The following is a 22,604-nucleotide window of genomic DNA, read 5'->3' on the forward strand; positions in this document are numbered from 1 at the left end:
CACATTTATAGAGTGTAAAAAGGCATCCTGAAGCCTGGGAAGTCATTAATTTGATTGTCCAGTATTTCCCTTATGAGATAATGCCTCACATAGCAAATGTGTACAGTGCGAGCTGAAAATGCATTTACAGCACGAAAAAAACAAACTTTTATAACAGCTAAACCAAACGTTTCCAATGTAAATTTCCACCTTTATATAGTATAGAAAGGCATCCTGAAGCCTGGAAAGTCATTAATTTGATTGTCCAGTATTTCCTTCATGAGATATTGCAACACTTAGAAAAAGTGTACAGCGCCAGCAGACAATGAATTTTCAGCACTAAAATAACGAAACTTCATTAACAGCTAAACTAAACGTTTCCAATGTAAATTTCCACCTTTATATAGTGTAAAAAGACATCCTGAAGCCTGGGCAGCCATTAATTTGATTGTCCAATATTTCCCTTATGAGATAATGCCTCTCATAGCAAATGTGTACAGCGCGAGCTGAAAATGCATTTACAGCACTAAAAAAACAAACTTTTATAACAGCTAAACCAAACGTTTCCAATGTAAATTTCCACCTTTATATAGTGTAAAAAGACATCCTGAAGCCTGGGCAGTCATTAATTTGATTGTCCAATATTTCCCTTATGAGATAATGCCTCTCATAGCAAATGTGTACAGCGCGAGCTGAAAATGCATTTACAGCACTAAAAAACCAAACTTTTATAACAGCTAAACCAAACGTTTCCAATGTAAATTTCCACCTTTATATAGTGTAGAAAGGCATCCTGAAGCCTGGAAAGTCATTAATTTGATTGTCCAGTATTTCCTTCATGAGATATTGCAACACTTAGAAAAAGTGTACAGCGCCAGCAGACAATGAATTTTCAGCACTAAAAAAAACGAAACTTCATTAACAGCTAAACCAAACGTTTCCAATGTAAATTTCCACCTTTATATAGTGTAGAAAGGCATCCTGAAGCCTGGAAAGTCATTAATTTGATTGTCCAGTATTTCCTTCATGAGATATTGCAACACTTAGAAAAAGTGTACAGCGCCAGCAGACAATGAATTTTCAGCACTAAAAAAACGAAACTTCATTAACAGCTAAACCAAACGTTTCCAATGTAAATTTCCACATTTATAGAGTGTAAAAAGGCATCCTGAAGCCTGGGAAGTCATTAATTTGATTGTCCAGTATTTCCCTTATGAGATAATGCCTCACATAGCAAATGTGTACAGTGCGAGCTGAAAATGCATTTTCAGCACTAAAAAACCAAACTTTTATAACAGCTAAACCAAACGTTTCCAATGTAAATTTCCACCTTTATATAGTGTAAAAAGACATCCTGAAGCCTGGGCAGTCATTAATTTGATTGTCCAATATTTCCCTTATGAGATAATGCCTCACATAGCAAATGTGTACAGTGCGAGCTGAAAATGCATTTTAAGCACTAAAAAACCAAACTTTTATAACAGCTAAACCAAACGTTTCCAATGTAAATTTCCACCTTTATATAGTGTAAAAAGACATCCTGAAGCCTGGGCAGTCATTAATTTGATTGTCCAATATTTCCCTTATGAGATAATGCCTCTCATAGCAAATGTGTACAGCGCGAGCTGAAAATGCATTTACAGCACTAAAAAAACAAACTTTTATAACAGCTAAACCAAACGTTTCAAATGTAAATTTCCACCTTTATATAGTGTAGAAAGGCATCCTGAAGCCTGGAAAGTCATTAATTTGATTGTCCAGTATTTCCTTCATGAGATATTGCAACACTTAGAAAAAGTGTACAGCGCCAGCAGACAATGAATTTTCAGCACTAAAAAAACGAAACTTCATTAACAGCTAAACCAAACGTTTCCAATGTAAATTTCCACATTTATAGAGTGTAAAAAGGCATCCTGAAGCCTGGGAAGTCATTAATTTGATTGTCCAGTATTTCCCTTATGAGATAATGCCTCACATAGCAAATGTGTACAGTGCGAGCTGAAAATGCATTTTCAGCACTAAAAAACCAAACTTTTATAACAGCTAAACCAAACGTTTCCAATGTAAATTTCCACCTTTATATAGTGTAAAAAGACATCCTGAAGCCTGGGCAGTCATTAATTTGATTGTCCAGTATTTCCCTTATGAGATAATGCCTCACATAGCAAATGTGTACAGCGCGAGCTGAAAATGCATTTACAGCACTAAAAAAACAAACTTTTATAACAGCTAAACTAAACGTTTCCAATGTAAATTTCGACCTTTATATAGTGTAAAAAGACATCCTGAAGCCTGGGCAGTCATTAATTTGATTGTCCAATATTTCCCTTATGAGATAATGCCTCTCATAGCAAATGTGTACAGCGCGAGCTGAAAATGCATTTACAGCACTAAAAAACCAAACTTTTATAACAGCTAAACCAAACGTTTCCAATGTAAATTCCCACCTTTATATAGTGTAGAAAGGCATCATGAAGCCTGGAAAGTCATTAATTTGATTGTCCAGTATTTCCTTCATGAGATATTGCAACACTTAGAAAAAGTGTACAGCGCCAGCAGACAATGAATTTTCAGCACTAAAAAAACGAAACTTCATTAACAGCTAAACCAAACGTTTCCAATGTAAATTTCCACATTTATAGAGTGTAAAAAGGCATCCTGAAGCCTGGGAAGTCATTAATTTGATTGTCCAGTATTTCCCTTATGAGATAATGCCTCACATAGCAAATGTGTACAGTGCGAGCTGAAAATGCATTTTCAGCACTAAAAAACCAAACTTTTATAACAGCTAAACCAAACGTTTCCAATGTAAATTTCCACCTTTATATAGTGTAAAAAGACATCCTGAAGCCTGGGCAGTCATTAATTTGATTGTCCAGTATTTCCCTTATGAGATAATGCCTCACATAGCAAATGTGTACAGTGCGAGCTGAAAATGCATTTTCAGCACTAAAAAAACCAAACTTTTATAACAGCTAAACCAAACGTTTCCAATGTAAATTTCCACCTTTATATAGTGTAAAAAGACATCCTGAAGCCTGGGCAGTCATTAATTTGATTGTCCAATATTTCCCTTATGAGATAATGCCTCTCATAGCAAATGTGTACAGCGCGAGCTGAAAATGCATTTACAGCACTAAAAAAACAAACTTTTATAACAGCTAAACCAAACGTTTCCAATGTACATTTCCACCTTTATATAGTGTAGAAAGGCATCCTGAAGCCTGGAAAGTCATTAATTTGATTGTCCAGTATTTCCTTCATGAGATATTGCAACACTTAGAAAAAGTGTACAGCGCCAGCAGACAATGAATTTTCAGCACTAAAAAAACGAAACTTCATTAACAGCTAAACCAAACGTTTCCAATGTAAATTTCCACATTTATAGAGTGTAAAAAGGCATCCTGAAGCCTGCGAAGTCATTAATTTGATTGTCCAGTATTTCCCTTATGAGATAATGCCTCACATAGCAAATGTGTACAGTGCGAGCTGAAAATGCATTTTCAGCACTAAAAAAACAAACTTTTATAACAGCTAAACCAAACGTTTCCAATGTAAATTTCCACCTTTATATAGTGTAAAAAGACATCCTGAAGCCTGGGCAGTCATTAATTTGATTGTCCAGTATTTCCCTTATGAGATAATGCCTCACATAGCAAATGTGTACAGCGCGAGCTGAAAATGCATTTACAGCACTAAAAAACCAAACTTTTATAACAGCTAAACCAAACGTTTCCAATGTAAATTTCCACCTTTATATAGTGTAAAAAGACATCCTGAAGCCTGGGCAGTCATTAATTTGATTGTCCAATATTTCCCTTATGAGATAATGCCTCTCATAGCAAATGTGTACAGCGCGAGCTGAAAATGCATTTACAGCACTAAAAAACCAAACTTTTATAACAGCTAAACCAAACGTTTCCAATGTAAATTTCCACCTTTATATAGTGTAGAAAGGCATCCTGAAGCCTGGAAAGTCATTAATTTGATTGTCCAGTATTTCCTTCATGAGATATTGCAACACTTAGAAAAAGTGTACAGCGCCAGCAGACAATGAATTTTCAGCACTAAAAAAAACGAAACTTCATTAACAGCTAAACTAAACGTTTCCAATGTAAATTTCCACCTTTATATAGTGTAAAAAGACATCCTGAAGCCTGGGCAGTCATTAATTTGATTGTCCAATATTTCCCTTATGAGATAATGCCTCTCATTGCAAATGTGTACAGCGCGAGCTGAAAATGCATTTACAGCACGAAAAAAACAAACTTTTATAACAGCTAAACCAAACGTTTCCAATGTAAATTTCCACCTTTATAGAGTGTAAAAAGGCATCCTGAAGCCTGGGAAGTCATTAATTTGATTGTCCAGTATTTCCCTTATGAGATAATGCCTCACATAGCAAATGTGTACAGTGCGAGCTGAAAATGCATTTTAAGCACTAAAAAACCAAACTTTTATAACAGCTAAACCAAACGTTTCCAATGTAAATTTCCACCTTTATATAGTGTAAAAAGACATCCTGAAGCCTGGGCAGTCATTAATTTGATTGTCCAATATTTCCCTTATGAGATAGTGCCTCTCATAGCAAATGTGTACAGCGCGAGCTGAAAATGTATTTACAGCACTAAAAAAACAAACTTTTATAACAGCTAAACCAAACGTTTCCAATGTAAATTTCCACCTTTATATAGTGTAGAAAGGCATCCTGAAGCCTGGAAAGTCATAAATTTGATTGTCCAGTATTTCCTTCATGAGATATTGCAACACTTAGAAAAAGTGTACAGCGCCAGCAGACAATGAATTTTCAGCACTAAAAAAACGAAACTTCATTAACAGCTAAACTAAACGTTTCCAATGTATATTTCCACCTTTATATAGTGTAAAAAGACATCCTGAAGCCTGGGCAGTCATTAATTTGATTGTCCAATATTTCCCTTATGAGATAATGCCTCTCATAGCAAATGTGTACAGCGCGAGCTGAAAATGCATTTACAGCACTAAAAAACCAAACTTTTATAACAGCTAAACCAAACGTTTCCAATGTAAATTTCCACCTTTATATAGTGTAGAAAGGCATCCTGAAGCCTGGAAAGTCATTAATTTGATTGTCCAGTATTTCCTTCATGAGATATTGCAACACTTAGAAAAAGTGTACAGCGCCAGCAGACAATGAATTTTCAGCACTAAAAAAAACGAAACTTCATTAACAGCTAAACCAAACGTTTCCAATGTAAATTTCCACCTTTATATAGTGTAGAAAGGCATCCTGAAGCCTGGAAAGTCATTAATTTGATTGTCCAGTATTTCCTTCATGAGATATTGCAACACTTAGAAAAAGTGTACAGCGCCAGCAGACAATGAATTTTCAGCACTAAAAAAACGAAACTTCATTAACAGCTAAACCAAACGTTTCCAATGTAAATTTCCACATTTATAGAGTGTAAAAAGGCATCCTGAAGCCTGGGAAGTCATTAATTTGATTGTCCAGTATTTCCCTTATGAGATAATGCCTCACATAGCAAATGTGTACAGTGCGAGCTGAAAATGCATTTTCAGCACTAAAAAACCAAACTTTTATAACAGCTAAACCAAACGTTTCCAATGTAAATTTCCACCTTTATATAGTGTAAAAAGACATCCTGAAGCCTGGGCAGTCATTAATTTGATTGTCCAATATTTCCCTTATGAGATAATGCCTCACATAGCAAATGTGTACAGTGCGAGCTGAAAATGCATTTTAAGCACTAAAAAACCAAACTTTTATAACAGCTAAACCAAACGTTTCCAATGTAAATTTCCACCTTTATATAGTGTAAAAAGACATCCTGAAGCCTGGGCAGTCATTAATTTGATTGTCCAATATTTCCCTTATGAGATAATGCCTCTCATAGCAAATGTGTACAGCGCGAGCTGAAAATGCATTTACAGCACTAAAAAAACAAACTTTTATAACAGCTAAACCAAACGTTTCAAATGTAAATTTCCACCTTTATATAGTGTAGAAAGGCATCCTGAAGCCTGGAAAGTCATTAATTTGATTGTCCAGTATTTCCTTCATGAGATATTGCAACACTTAGAAAAAGTGTACAGCGCCAGCAGACAATGAATTTTCAGCACTAAAAAAACGAAACTTCATTAACAGCTAAACCAAACGTTTCCAATGTAAATTTCCACATTTATAGAGTGTAAAAAGGCATCCTGAAGCCTGGGAAGTCATTAATTTGATTGTCCAGTATTTCCCTTATGAGATAATGCCTCACATAGCAAATGTGTACAGTGCGAGCTGAAAATGCATTTTCAGCACTAAAAAACCAAACTTTTATAACAGCTAAACCAAACGTTTCCAATGTAAATTTCCACCTTTATATAGTGTAAAAAGACATCCTGAAGCCTGGGCAGTCATTAATTTGATTGTCCAGTATTTCCCTTATGAGATAATGCCTCACATAGCAAATGTGTACAGTGCGAGCTGAAAATGCATTTTCAGCACTAAAAAAACCAAACTTTTATAACAGCTAAACCAAACGTTTCCAATGTAAATTTCCACCTTTATATAGTGTAAAAAGACATCCTGAAGCCTGGGCAGTCATTAATTTGATTGTCCAATATTTCCCTTATGAGATAATGCCTCTCATAGCAAATGTGTACAGCGCGAGCTGAAAATGCATTTACAGCACTAAAAAAACAAACTTTTATAACAGCTAAACCAAACGTTTCCAATGTACATTTCCACCTTTATATAGTGTAGAAAGGCATCCTGAAGCCTGGAAAGTCATTAATTTGATTGTCCAGTATTTCCTTCATGAGATATTGCAACACTTAGAAAAAGTGTACAGCGCCAGCAGACAATGAATTTTCAGCACTAAAAAAACGAAACTTCATTAACAGCTAAACCAAACGTTTCCAATGTAAATTTCCACATTTATAGAGTGTAAAAAGGCATCCTGAAGCCTGCGAAGTCATTAATTTGATTGTCCAGTATTTCCCTTATGAGATAATGCCTCACATAGCAAATGTGTACAGTGCGAGCTGAAAATGCATTTTCAGCACTAAAAAAACAAACTTTTATAACAGCTAAACCAAACGTTTCCAATGTAAATTTCCACCTTTATATAGTGTAAAAAGACATCCTGAAGCCTGGGCAGTCATTAATTTGATTGTCCAGTATTTCCCTTATGAGATAATGCCTCACATAGCAAATGTGTACAGCGCGAGCTGAAAATGCATTTACAGCACTAAAAAACCAAACTTTTATAACAGCTAAACCAAACGTTTCCAATGTAAATTTCCACCTTTATATAGTGTAAAAAGACATCCTGAAGCCTGGGCAGTCATTAATTTGATTGTCCAATATTTCCCTTATGAGATAATGCCTCTCATAGCAAATGTGTACAGCGCGAGCTGAAAATGCATTTACAGCACTAAAAAACCAAACTTTTATAACAGCTAAACCAAACGTTTCCAATGTAAATTTCCACCTTTATATAGTGTAGAAAGGCATCCTGAAGCCTGGAAAGTCATTAATTTGATTGTCCAGTATTTCCTTCATGAGATATTGCAACACTTAGAAAAAGTGTACAGCGCCAGCAGACAATGAATTTTCAGCACTAAAAAAAACGAAACTTCATTAACAGCTAAACTAAACGTTTCCAATGTAAATTTCCACCTTTATATAGTGTAAAAAGACATCCTGAAGCCTGGGCAGTCATTAATTTGATTGTCCAATATTTCCCTTATGAGATAATGCCTCTCATTGCAAATGTGTACAGCGCGAGCTGAAAATGCATTTACAGCACGAAAAAAACAAACTTTTATAACAGCTAAACCAAACGTTTCCAATGTAAATTTCCACCTTTATAGAGTGTAAAAAGGCATCCTGAAGCCTGGGAAGTCATTAATTTGATTGTCCAGTATTTCCCTTATGAGATAATGCCTCACATAGCAAATGTGTACAGTGCGAGCTGAAAATGCATTTTAAGCACTAAAAAACCAAACTTTTATAACAGCTAAACCAAACGTTTCCAATGTAAATTTCCACCTTTATATAGTGTAAAAAGACATCCTGAAGCCTGGGCAGTCATTAATTTGATTGTCCAATATTTCCCTTATGAGATAGTGCCTCTCATAGCAAATGTGTACAGCGCGAGCTGAAAATGTATTTACAGCACTAAAAAAACAAACTTTTATAACAGCTAAACCAAACGTTTCCAATGTAAATTTCCACCTTTATATAGTGTAGAAAGGCATCCTGAAGCCTGGAAAGTCATAAATTTGATTGTCCAGTATTTCCTTCATGAGATATTGCAACACTTAGAAAAAGTGTACAGCGCCAGCAGACAATGAATTTTCAGCACTAAAAAAACGAAACTTCATTAACAGCTAAACTAAACGTTTCCAATGTATATTTCCACCTTTATATAGTGTAAAAAGACATCCTGAAGCCTGGGCAGTCATTAATTTGATTGTCCAATATTTCCCTTATGAGATAATGCCTCTCATAGCAAATGTGTACAGCGCGAGCTGAAAATGCATTTACAGCACTAAAAAAACAAACTTTTATAACAGCTAAACCAAACGTTTCCAATGTACATTTCCACCTTTATATAGTGTAGAAAGGCATCCTGAAGCCTGGAAAGTCATTAATTTGATTGTCCAGTATTTCCTTCATGAGATATTGCAACACTTAGAAAAAGTGTACAGCGCCAGCAGACAATGAATTTTCAGCACTAAAAAAACGAAACTTCATTAACAGCTAAACCAAACGTTTCCAATGTAAATTTCCACATTTATAGAGTGTAAAAAGGCATCCTGAAGCCTGCGAAGTCATTAATTTGATTGTCCAGTATTTCCCTTATGAGATAATGCCTCACATAGCAAATGTGTACAGTGCGAGCTGAAAATGCATTTTCAGCACTAAAAAAACAAACTTTTATAACAGCTAAACCAAACGTTTCCAATGTAAATTTCCACCTTTATATAGTGTAAAAAGACATCCTGAAGCCTGGGCAGTCATTAATTTGATTGTCCAGTATTTCCCTTATGAGATAATGCCTCACATAGCAAATGTGTACAGCGCGAGCTGAAAATGCATTTACAGCACTAAAAAACCAAACTTTTATAACAGCTAAACCAAACGTTTCCAATGTAAATTTCCACCTTTATATAGTGTAAAAAGACATCCTGAAGCCTGGGCAGTCATTAATTTGATTGTCCAATATTTCCCTTATGAGATAATGCCTCTCATAGCAAATGTGTACAGCGCGAGCTGAAAATGCATTTACAGCACTAAAAAACCAAACTTTTATAACAGCTAAACCAAACGTTTCCAATGTAAATTTCCACCTTTATATAGTGTAGAAAGGCATCCTGAAGCCTGGAAAGTCATTAATTTGATTGTCCAGTATTTCCTTCATGAGATATTGCAACACTTAGAAAAAGTGTACAGCGCCAGCAGACAATGAATTTTCAGCACTAAAAAAAACGAAACTTCATTAACAGCTAAACTAAACGTTTCCAATGTAAATTTCCACCTTTATATAGTGTAAAAAGACATCCTGAAGCCTGGGCAGTCATTAATTTGATTGTCCAATATTTCCCTTATGAGATAATGCCTCTCATTGCAAATGTGTACAGCGCGAGCTGAAAATGCATTTACAGCACGAAAAAAACAAACTTTTATAACAGCTAAACCAAACGTTTCCAATGTAAATTTCCACCTTTATAGAGTGTAAAAAGGCATCCTGAAGCCTGGGAAGTCATTAATTTGATTGTCCAGTATTTCCCTTATGAGATAATGCCTCACATAGCAAATGTGTACAGTGCGAGCTGAAAATGCATTTTAAGCACTAAAAAACCAAACTTTTATAACAGCTAAACCAAACGTTTCCAATGTAAATTTCCACCTTTATATAGTGTAAAAAGACATCCTGAAGCCTGGGCAGTCATTAATTTGATTGTCCAATATTTCCCTTATGAGATAGTGCCTCTCATAGCAAATGTGTACAGCGCGAGCTGAAAATGTATTTACAGCACTAAAAAAACAAACTTTTATAACAGCTAAACCAAACGTTTCCAATGTAAATTTCCACCTTTATATAGTGTAGAAAGGCATCCTGAAGCCTGGAAAGTCATAAATTTGATTGTCCAGTATTTCCTTCATGAGATATTGCAACACTTAGAAAAAGTGTACAGCGCCAGCAGACAATGAATTTTCAGCACTAAAAAAACGAAACTTCATTAACAGCTAAACTAAACGTTTCCAATGTATATTTCCACCTTTATATAGTGTAAAAAGACATCCTGAAGCCTGGGCAGTCATTAATTTGATTGTCCAATATTTCCCTTATGAGATAATGCCTCTCATAGCAAATGTGTACAGTGCGAGCTGAAAATGCATTTACAGCACTAAAAAACCAAACTTTTATAACTGCTAAACCAAACGTTTCCAATGTAAATTTCCACCTTTATCTAGTGTAGAAAGGCATCCTGAAGCCTGGAAAGTCATTGATTTGATTGTCCAGTATTTCCTTCATGAGATATTGCAACACTTAGAAAAAGTGTACAGCGCCAGCAGACAATGAATTTTCAGCACTAAAAAAACGAAACTTCATTAACAGCTAAACTAAACGTTTCCAATGTAAATTTCCACCTTTATATAGAGTAAAAAGACATCCTGAAGCCTGGGCAGTCATTAATTTGATTGTCCAATATTTCCCTTATGAGATAATGCCTCTCATAGCAAATGTGTACAGCGCGAGCTGAAAATGCATTTACAGCACTAAAAAACCAAACTTTTATAACAGCTAAACCAAACGTTTCCAATGTAAATTTCCACCTTTATATAGTGTAGAAAGGCATCCTGAAGCCTGGAAAGTCATTAATTTGATTGTCCAGTATTTCCTTCATGAGATATTGCAACACTTAGAAAAAGTGTACAGCGCCAGCAGACAATGAATTTTCAGCACTAAAAAAACGAAACTTCATTAACAGCTAAACTAAACGTTTCCAATGTATATTTCCACCTTTATATAGTGTAAAAAGACATCCTGAAGCCTGGGCAGTCATTAATTTGATTGTCCAATATTTCCCTTATGAGATAATGCCTCTCATAGCAAATGTGTACAGCGCGAGCTGAAAATGCATTTACAGCACTAAAAAACCAAACTTTTATAACAGCTAAACCAAACGTTTCCAATGTACATTTCCACCTTTATATAGTGTAGAAAGGCATCCTGAAGCCTGGAAAGTCATTAATTTGATTGTCCAGTATTTCCTTCATGAGATATTGCAACACTTAGAAAAAGTGTACAGCGCCAGCAGACAATGAATTTTCAGCACTAAAAAAACGAAACTTCATTAACAGCTAAACTAAAAGTTTCCAATGTAAATTTCCACCTTTATATAGTGTAAAAAGACATCCTGAAGCCTAGGCAGCCATTAATTTGATTGTCCAATATTTCCCTTATGAGATAATGCCTCTCATAGTAAATGTGTACAGCGCGAGCTGAAAATGCATTTACAGCACTAAAAAACCAAACTTTTATAACAGCTAAACCAAACGTTTCCAATGTACATTTCCACCTTTATATAGTGTAGAAAGGCATCCTGAAGCCTGGAAAGTCATTAATTTGATTGTCCAGTATTTCCTTCATGAGATATTGCAACACTTAGAAAAAGTGTACAGCGCCAGCAGACAATGAATTTTCAGCACTAAAAAAACGAAACTTCATTAACAGCTAAACTAAAAGTTTCCAATGTAAATTTCCACCTTTATATAGTGTAAAAAGACATCCTGAAGCCTAGGCAGCCATTAATTTGATTGTCCAATATTTCCCTTATGAGATAATGCCTCTCATAGCAAATGTGTACAGCGCGAGCAGAAAATGCATTTACAGCACTAAAAAACCAAACTTTTATAACAGCTAAACCAAACGTTTCCAATGTACATTTCCACCTTTATATAGTGTAGAAAGGCATCCTGAAGCCTGGAAAGTCATTAATTTGATTGTCCAGTATTTCCTTCATGAGATATTGCAACACTTAGAAAAAGTGTACAGCGCCAGCAGACAATGAATTTTCAGCACTAAAAAAACGAAACTTCATTAACAGCTAAACCAAACGTTTCCAATGAAAATTTCCACATTTATAGAGTGTAAAAAGGCATCCTGAAGCCTGGGAAGTCATTAATTTGATTGTCCAGTATTTCCCTTATGAGATAATGCCTCACATAGCAAATGTGTACAGTGCGAGCTGAAAATGCATTTACAGCACTAAAAAACCAAACTTTTATAACTGCTAAACCAAACGTTTCCAATGTAAATTTCCACCTTTATCTAGTGTAGAAAGGCATCCTGAAGCCTGGAAAGTCATTGATTTGATTGTCCAGTATTTCCTTCATGAGATATTGCAACACTTAGAAAAAGTGTACAGCGCCAGCAGACAATGAATTTTCAGCACTAAAAAAACGAAACTTCATTAACAGCTAAACTAAACGTTTCCAATGTAAATTTCCACCTTTATATAGAGTAAAAAGACATCCTGAAGCCTGGGCAGTCATTAATTTGATTGTCCAATATTTCCCTTATGAGATAATGCCTCTCATAGCAAATGTGTACAGCGCGAGCTGAAAATGCATTTACAGCACTAAAAAACCAAACTTTTATAACAGCTAAACCAAACGTTTCCAATGTAAATTTCCACCTTTATATAGTGTAGAAAGGCATCCTGAAGCCTGGAAAGTCATTAATTTGATTGTCCAGTATTTCCTTCATGAGATATTGCAACACTTAGAAAAAGTGTACAGCGCCAGCAGACAATGAATTTTCAGCACTAAAAAAACGAAACTTCATTAACAGCTAAACCAAACGTTTCCAATGTAAATTTCCACATTTATAGAGTGTAAAAAGGCATCCTGAAGCCTGCGAAGTCATTAATTTGATTGTCCAGTATTTCCCTTATGAGATAATGCCTCACATAGCAAATGTGTACAGTGCGAGCTGAAAATGCATTTTCAGCACTAAAAAAACAAACTTTTATAACAGCTAAACCAAACGTTTCCAATGTAAATTTCCACCTTTATATAGTGTAAAAAGACATCCTGAAGCCTGGGCAGTCATTAATTTGATTGTCCAGTATTTCCCTTATGAGATAATGCCTCACATAGCAAATGTGTACAGCGCGAGCTGAAAATGCATTTACAGCACTAAAAAACCAAACTTTTATAACAGCTAAACCAAACGTTTCCAATGTAAATTTCCACCTTTATATAGTGTAAAAAGACATCCTGAAGCCTGGGCAGTCATTAATTTGATTGTCCAATATTTCCCTTATGAGATAATGCCTCTCATAGCAAATGTGTACAGCGCGAGCTGAAAATGCATTTACAGCACTAAAAAACCAAACTTTTATAACAGCTAAACCAAACGTTTCCAATGTAAATTTCCACCTTTATATAGTGTAGAAAGGCATCCTGAAGCCTGGAAAGTCATTAATTTGATTGTCCAGTATTTCCTTCATGAGATATTGCAACACTTAGAAAAAGTGTACAGCGCCAGCAGACAATGAATTTTCAGCACTAAAAAAAACGAAACTTCATTAACAGCTAAACTAAACGTTTCCAATGTAAATTTCCACCTTTATATAGTGTAAAAAGACATCCTGAAGCCTGGGCAGTCATTAATTTGATTGTCCAATATTTCCCTTATGAGATAATGCCTCTCATTGCAAATGTGTACAGCGCGAGCTGAAAATGCATTTACAGCACGAAAAAAACAAACTTTTATAACAGCTAAACCAAACGTTTCCAATGTAAATTTCCACCTTTATAGAGTGTAAAAAGGCATCCTGAAGCCTGGGAAGTCATTAATTTGATTGTCCAGTATTTCCCTTATGAGATAATGCCTCACATAGCAAATGTGTACAGTGCGAGCTGAAAATGCATTTTAAGCACTAAAAAACCAAACTTTTATAACAGCTAAACCAAACGTTTCCAATGTAAATTTCCACCTTTATATAGTGTAAAAAGACATCCTGAAGCCTGGGCAGTCATTAATTTGATTGTCCAATATTTCCCTTATGAGATAATGCCTCTCATAGCAAATGTGTACAGCGCGAGCTGAAAATGTATTTACAGCACTAAAAAAACAAACTTTTATAAAAGCTAAACCAAACGTTTCCAATGTAAATTTCCACCTTTATATAGTGTAGAAAGGCATCCTGAAGCCTGGAAAGTCATTAATTTGATTGTCCAGTATTTCCTTCATGAGATATTGCAACACTTAGAAAAAGTGTACAGCGCCAGCAGACAATGAATTTTCAGCACTAAAAAAACGAAACTTCATTAACAGCTAAACTAAACGTTTCCAATGTAAATTTCCACCCTTATATAGTGTAAAAAGACATCCTGAAGCCTGGGCAGTCATTAATTTGATTGTCCAATATTTCCCTTATGAGATAATGCCTCTCATAGCAAATGTGTACAGCGCGAGCTGAAAATGCATTTACAGCACTAAAAAAACAAACTTTTATAACAGCTAAACCAAACGTTTCCAATGTACATTTCCACCTTTATATAGTGTAGAAAGGCATCCTGAAGCCTGGAAAGTCATTAATTTGATTGTCCAGTATTTCCTTCATGAGATATTGCAACACTTAGAAAAAGTGTACAGCGCCAGCAGACAATGAATTTTCAGCACTAAAAAAACGAAACTTCATTAACAGCTAAACTAAAAGTTTCCAATGTAAATTTCCACCTTTATATAGTGTAAAAAGACATCCTGAAGCCTAGGCAGCCATTAATTTGATTGTCCAATATTTCCCTTATGAGATAATGCCTCTCATAGCAAATGTGTACAGCGCGAGCTGAAAATGCATTTACAGCACTAAAAAACCAAACTTTTATAACAGCTAAACCAAACGTTTCCAATGTAAATTTCCACCTTTATATAGTGTAAAAAGACATCCTGAGGCCTGGAAAGTCATTAATTTGATTGTCCAGTATTTCCTTCATGAGATATTGCAACACTTAGAAAAAGTGTACAGCGCCAGCAGACAATGAATTTTCAGCACTAAAAAAACGAAAGTTCATTAAAAGCTAAACTAAACGTTTCCAATGTAAATTTCCACCTTTATATAGTGTAAAAAGACATCCTGAAGCCTGGGCAGTCATTAATTTGATTGTCCAATATTTCCCTTATGAGATAATGCCTCTCATTGCAAATGTGTACAGCGCGAGCTGAAAATGCATTTACAGCACGAAAAAAACAAACTTTTATAACAGCTAAACCAAACGTTTCCAATGTAAATTTCCACCTTTATAGAGTGTAAAAAGGCATCCTGAAGCCTGGGAAGTCATTAATTTGATTGTCCAGTATTTCCCTTATGAGATAATGCCTCACATAGCAAATGTGTACAGTGCGAGCTGAAAATGCATTTTAAGCACTAAAAAACCAAACTTTTATAACAGCTAAACCAAACGTTTCCAATGTAAATTTCCACCTTTATATAGTGTAAAAAGACATCCTGAAGCCTGGGCAGTCATTAATTTGATTGTCCAATATTTCCCTTATGAGATAATGCCTCTCATAGCAAATGTGTACAGTGCGAGCTGAAAATGCATTTACAGCACTAAAAAACCAAACTTTTATAACAGCTAAACCAAACGTTTCAAATGTAAATTTCCACCTTTATATAGTGTAGAAAGGCATCCTGAAGCCTGGAAAGTCATTAATTTGATTGTCCAGTATTTCCTTCATGAGATATTGCAACACTTAGAAAAAGTGTACAGCGCCAGCAGACAATGAATTTTCAGCACTAAAAAAACGAAACTTCATTAACAGCTAAACCAAACGTTTCCAATGTAAATTTCCACATTTATAGAGTGTAAAAAGGCATCCTGAAGCCTGGGAAGTCATTAATTTGATTGTCCAGTATTTCCCTTATGAGATAATTCCTCACATAGCAAATGTGTACAGTGCGAGCTGAAAATGCATTTTCAGCACTAAAAAACCAAACTTTTATAACAGCTAAACCAAACGTTTCCAATGTAAATTTCCACCTTTATATAGTGTAAAAAGACATCCTGAAGCCTGGGCAGTCATTAATTTGATTGTCCAGTATTTCCCTTATGAGATAATGCCTCACATAGCAAATGTGTACAGCGCGAGCTGAAAATGCATTTACAGCACTAAAAAACCAAACTTTTATAACAGCTAAACCAAACGTTTCCAATGTAAATTTCCACCTTTATATAGTGTAAAAAGACATCCTGAAGCCTGGGCAGTCATTAATTTGATTGTCCAATATTTCCCTTATGAGATAATGCCTCTCATAGCAAATGTGTACAGCGCGAGCTGAAAATGCATTTACAGCACTAAAAAACCAAACTTTTATAACAGCTAAACCAAACGTTTCCAATGTAAATTTCCACCTTTATATAGTGTAGAAAGGCATCCTGAAGCCTGGAAAGTCATTAATTTGATTGTCCAGTATTTCCTTCATGAGATATTGCAACACTTAGAAAAAGTGTACAGCGCCAGCAGACAATGAATTTTCAGCACTAAAAAAAACGAAACTTCATTAACAGCTAAACTAAACGTTTCCAATGTAAATTTCCACCTTTATATAGTGTAAAAAGACATCCTGAAGCCTGGGCAGTCATTAATTTGATTGTCCAATATTTCCCTTATGAGATAATGCCTCTCATTGCAAATGTGTACAGCGCGAGCTGAAAATGCATTTACAGCACGAAAAAAACAAACTTTTATAACAGCTAAACCAAACGTTTCCAATGTAAATTTCCACCTTTATAGAGTGTAAAAAGGCATCCTGAAGCCTGGGAAGTCATTAATTTGATTGTCCAGTATTTCCCTTATGAGATAATGCCTCACATAGCAAATGTGTACAGTGCGAGCTGAAAATGCATTTTAAGCACTAAAAAACCAAACTTTTATAACAGCTAAACCAAACGTTTCCAATGTAAATTTCCACCTTTATATAGTGTAAAAAGACATCCTGAAGCCTGGGCAGTCATTAATTTGATTGTCCAATATTTCCCTTATGAGATAATGCCTCTCATAGCAAATGTGTACAGCGCGAGCTGAAAATGTATTTACAGCACTAAAAAAACAAACTTTTATAAAAGCTAAACCAAACGTTTCCAATGTAAATTTCCACCTTTATATAGTGTAGAAAGGCATCCTGAAGCCTGGAAAGTCATTAATTTGATTGTCCAGTATTTCCTTCATGAGATATTGCAACACTTAGAAAAAGTGTACAGCGCCAGCAGACAATGAATTTTCAGCACTAAAAAAACGAAACTTCATTAACAGCTAAACTAAACGTTTCCAATGTAAATTTCCACCCTTATATAGTGTAAAAAGACATCCTGAAGCCTGGGCAGTCATTAATTTGATTGTCCAATATTTCCCTTATGAGATAATGCCTCTCATAGCAAATGTGTACAGCGCGAGCTGAAAATGCATTTACAGCACTAAAAAAACAAACTTTTATAACAGCTAAACCAAACGTTTCCAATGTACATTTCCACCTTTATATAGTGTAGAAAGGCATCCTGAAGCCTGGAAAGTCATTAATTTGATTGTCCAGTATTTCCTTCATGAGATATTGCAACACTTAGAAAAAGTGTACAGCGCCAGCAGACAATGAATTTTCAGCACTAAAAAAACGAAACTTCATTAACAGCTAAACTAAAAGTTTCCAATGTAAATTTCCACCTTTATATAGTGTAAAAAGACATCCTGAAGCCTAGGCAGCCATTAATTTGATTGTCCAATATTTCCCTTATGAGATAATGCCTCTCATAGCAAATGTGTACAGCGCGAGCTGAAAATGCATTTACAGCACTAAAAAACCAAACTTTTATAACAGCTAAACCAAACGTTTCCAATGTAAATTTCCACCTTTATAGAGTGTAAAAAGGCATCCTGAAGCCTGGGAAGTCATTAATTTGATTGTCCAGTATTTCCCTTATGAGATAATGCCTCACATAGCAAATGTGTACAGTGCGAGCTGAAAATGCATTTTAAGCACTAAAAAACCAAACTTTTATAACAGCTAAACCAAACGTTTCCAATGTAAATTTCCACCTTTATATAGTGTAAAAAGACATCCTGAAGCCTGGGCAGTCATTAATTTGATTGTCCAATATTTCCCTTATGAGATAATGCCTCTCATAGCAAATGTGTACAGTGCGAGCTGAAAATGCATTTACAGCACTAAAAAACCAAACTTTTATAACAGCTAAACCAAACGTTTCAAATGTAAATTTCCACCTTTATATAGTGTAGAAAGGCATCCTGAAGCCTGGAAAGTCATTAATTTGATTGTCCAGTATTTCCTTCATGAGATATTGCAACACTTAGAAAAAGTGTACAGCGCCAGCAGACAATGAATTTTCAGCACTAAAAAAACGAAACTTCATTAACAGCTAAACCAAACGTTTCCAATGTAAATTTCCACATTTATAGAGTGTAAAAAGGCATCCTGAAGCCTGGGAAGTCATTAATTTGATTGTCCAGTATTTCCCTTATGAGATAATTCCTCACATAGCAAATGTGTACAGTGCGAGCTGAAAATGCATTTTCAGCACTAAAAAACCAAACTTTTATAACAGCTAAACCAAACGTTTCCAATGTAAATTTCCACCTTTATATAGTGTAAAAAGACATCCTGAAGCCTGGGCAGTCATTAATTTGATTGTCCAGTATTTCCCTTATGAGAGAATGCCTCACATAGCAAATGTGTACAGCGCGAGCTGAAAATGCATTTACAGCACTAAAAAAACAAACTTTAATAACAGCTAAACTAAACGTTTCCAATGTAAATTTCCACCTTTATATAGTGTAAAAAGACATCCTGAAGCCTGGGCAGTCATTAATTTGATTGTCCAATATTTCCCTTATGAGATAATGCCTCTCATAGCAAATGTGTACAGCGCGAGCTGAAAATGCATTTACTGCACTAAAAAACCAAACTTTTATAACAGCTAAACCAAACGTTTCCAATGTAAATTTCTACCTTTATATAGTGTAGAAAGGCATCCTGAAGCCTGGAAAGTCATTAATTTGATTGTCCAGTATTTCCTTCATGAGATATTGCAACACTTAGAAAAAGTGTACAGCGCCAGCAGACAATGAATTTTCAGCACTAAAAAAACGAAACTTCATTAACAGCTAAACTAAACGTTTCCAATGTATATTTCCACCTTCATATAGTGTAGAAAGGCATCCTGAAGCCTGGAAAGTCATTAATTTGATTGTCCAGTATTTCCCTTATGAGATAATGCCTCACATAGCAAATGTGTACAGTGCGAGCTGAAAATGCATTTTCAGCACTAAAAAACCAAACTTTTATAACAGCTAAACCAAACGTTTCCAATGTAAATTTCCACCCTTATAAGTGTAAAAAGACATCCTGAAGCCTGGGCAGTCATTAATTTGATTGTCCAATATTTCCCTTATGAGATAATGCCTCTCATAGCAAATGTGTACAGCGCGAGCTGAAAATGCATTTACAGCACTAAAAAACCAAACTTTTATAACAGCTAAACCAAACGTTTCCAATGTACATTTCCACCTTTATATAGTGTAGAAAGGCATCCTGAAGCCTGGAAAGTCATTAATTTGATTGTCCAGTATTTCCTTCATGAGATATTGCAACACTTAGAAAAAGTGTACAGCGCCAGCAGACAATGAATTTTCAGCACTAAAAAAACGAAACTTCATTAACAGCTAAACTAAAAGTTTCCAATGTATATTTCCACCTTTATATAGTGTAAAAAGACATCCTGAAGCCTGGGCAGTCATTAATTTGATTGTCCAGTATTTCCTTCATGAGATATTGCAACACTTAGAAAAAGTGTATAGCGCCAGCAGACAATGAATTTTCAGCACTAAAAAAACGAAACTTCATTAACAGCTAAACTAAAAGTTTCCAATGTATATTTCCACCTTTATATAGTGTAAAAAGACATCCTGAGGCCTGGAAAGTCATTAATTTGATTGTCCAGTATTTCCTTCATGAGATATTGCAACACTTAGAAAAAGTGTACAGCGCCAGCAGACAATGAATTTTCAGCACTAAAAAAACGAAACTTCATTAACAGCTAAACTAAAAGTTTCCAATGTAAATTTCCACCTTTATATAGTGTAAAAAGACATCCTGAAGCCTAGGCAGCCATTAATTTGATTGTCCAATATTTCCCTTATGAGATAATGCCTCTCATAGCAAATGTGTACAGCGCGAGCTGAAAATGCATTTACAGCACTAAAAAACCAAACTTTTATAACAGCTAAACCAAACGTTTCCAATGTAAATTTCCACCTTTATATAGTGTAAAAAGACATCCTGAGGCCTGGAAAGTCATTAATTTGATTGTCCAGTATTTCCTTCATGAGATATTGCAACACTTAGAAAAAGTGTACAGCGCCAGCAGACAATGAATTTTCAGCACTAAAAAAACGAAAGTTCATTAAAAGCTAAACTAAACGTTTCCAATGTAAATTTCCACCTTTATATAGTGTAAAAATACATCCTGAAGCCTGGGCAGTCATTAATTTGATTGTCCAATATTTCCCTTATGAGATAATGCCTCTCATTGCAAATGTGTACAGCGCGAGCTGAAAATGCATTTACAGCACGAAAAAAACAAACTTTTATAACAGCTAAACCAAACGTTTCCAATGTAAATTTCCACCTTTATAGAGTGTAAAAAGGCATCCTGAAGCCTGGGAAGTCATTAATTTGATTGTCCAGTATTTCCCTTATGAGATAATGCCTCACATAGCAAATGTGTACAGTGCGAGCTGAAAATGCATTTTAAGCACTAAAAAACCAAACTTTTATAACAGCTAAACCAAACGTTTCCAATGTAAATTTCCACCTTTATATAGTGTAAAAAGACATCCTGAAGCCTGGGCAGTCATTAATTTGATTGTCCAATATTTCCCTTATGAGATAATGCCTCTCATAGCAAATGTGTACAGCGCGAGCTGAAAATGCATTTACAGCACTAAAAAACCAAACTTTTATAACAGCTAAACCAAACGTTTCAAATGTAAATTTCCACCTTTATATAGTGTAGAAAGGCATCCTGAAGCCTGGAAAGTCATTAATTTGATTGTCCAGTATTTCCTTCATGAGATATTGCAACACTTAGAAAAAGTGTACAGCGCCAGCAGACAATGAATTTTCAGCACTAAAAAAACGAAACTTCATTAACAGCTAAACCAAACGTTTCCAATGTAAATTTCCACATTTATAGAGTGTAAAAAGGCATCCTGAAGCCTGGGAAGTCATTAATTTGATTGTCCAGTATTTCCCTTATGAGATAATGCCTCACATAGCAAATGTGTACAGTGCGAGCTGAAAATGCATTTTCAGCACTAAAAAAACAAACTTTTATAACAGCTAAACCAAACGTTTCCAATGTAAATTTCCACCTTTATATAGTGTAGAAAGGCATCCTGAAGCCTGGAAAGTCATTAATTTGATTGTCCAGTATTTCCCTTATGAGATAATGCCTCACATAGCAAATGTGTACAGCGCGAGCTGAAAATGCATTTACAGCACTAAAAAAACAAACTTTTATAACAGCTAAACTAAACGTTTCCAATGTAAATTTCGACCTTTATATAGTGTAAAAAGACATCCTGAAGCCTGGGCAGTCATTAATTTGATTGTCCAATATTTCCCTTATGAGATAATGCCTCTCATAGCAAATGTGTACAGCGCGAGCTGAAAATGCATTTACAGCACTAAAAAACCAAACTTTTATAACAGCTAAACCAAACGTTTCCAATGTAAATTCCCACCTTTATATAGTGTAGAAAGGCATCATGAAGCCTGGAAAGTCATTAATTTGATTGTCCAGTATTTCCTTCATGAGATATTGCAACACTTAGAAAAAGTGTACAGCGCCAGCAGACAATGAATTCTCAGCACTAAAAAAACGAAACTTCATTAACAGCTAAACCAAACGTTTCCAATGTAAATTTCCACATTTATAGAGTGTAAAAAGGCATCCTGAAGCCTGGGAAGTCATTAATTTGATTGTCCAGTATTTCCCTTATGAGATATTGCCTCACATAGCAAATGTGTACAGTGCGAGCTGAAAATGCATTTTCAGCACTAAAAAACCAAACTTTTATAACAGCTAAACCAAACGTTTCCAATGTAAATTTCCACCTTTATATAGTGTAAAAAGACATCCTGAAGCCTGGGCAGTCATTAATTTGATTGTCCAGTATTTCCCTTATGAGATAATGCCTCACATAGCAAATGTGTACAGTGCGAGCTGAAAATGCATTTTCAGCACTAAAAAAACCAAACTTTTATAACAGCTAAACCAAACGTTTCCAATGTAAATTTCCACCTTTATATAGTGTAAAAAGACATCCTGAAGCCTGGGCAGTCATTAATTTGATTGTCCAATATTTCCCTTATGAGATAATGCCTCTCATAGAAAATGTGTACAGCGCGAGCTGAAAATGCATTTACAGCACTAAAAAAACAAACTTTTATAACAGCTAAACCAAACGTTTCCAATGTACATTTCCACCTTTATATAGTGTAGAAAGGCATCCTGAAGCCTGGAAAGTCATTAA

Source organism: Idiotropiscis lumnitzeri, unplaced genomic scaffold, assembly GCF_059441095.1.
Source record: "Idiotropiscis lumnitzeri isolate Australia: NSW breed Sydney's pygmy pipehorse unplaced genomic scaffold, RoL_Ilum_1.0 HiC_scaffold_123, whole genome shotgun sequence".
NCBI classification, from domain to species: Eukaryota; Metazoa; Chordata; class Actinopteri; order Syngnathiformes; family Syngnathidae; genus Idiotropiscis; species Idiotropiscis lumnitzeri.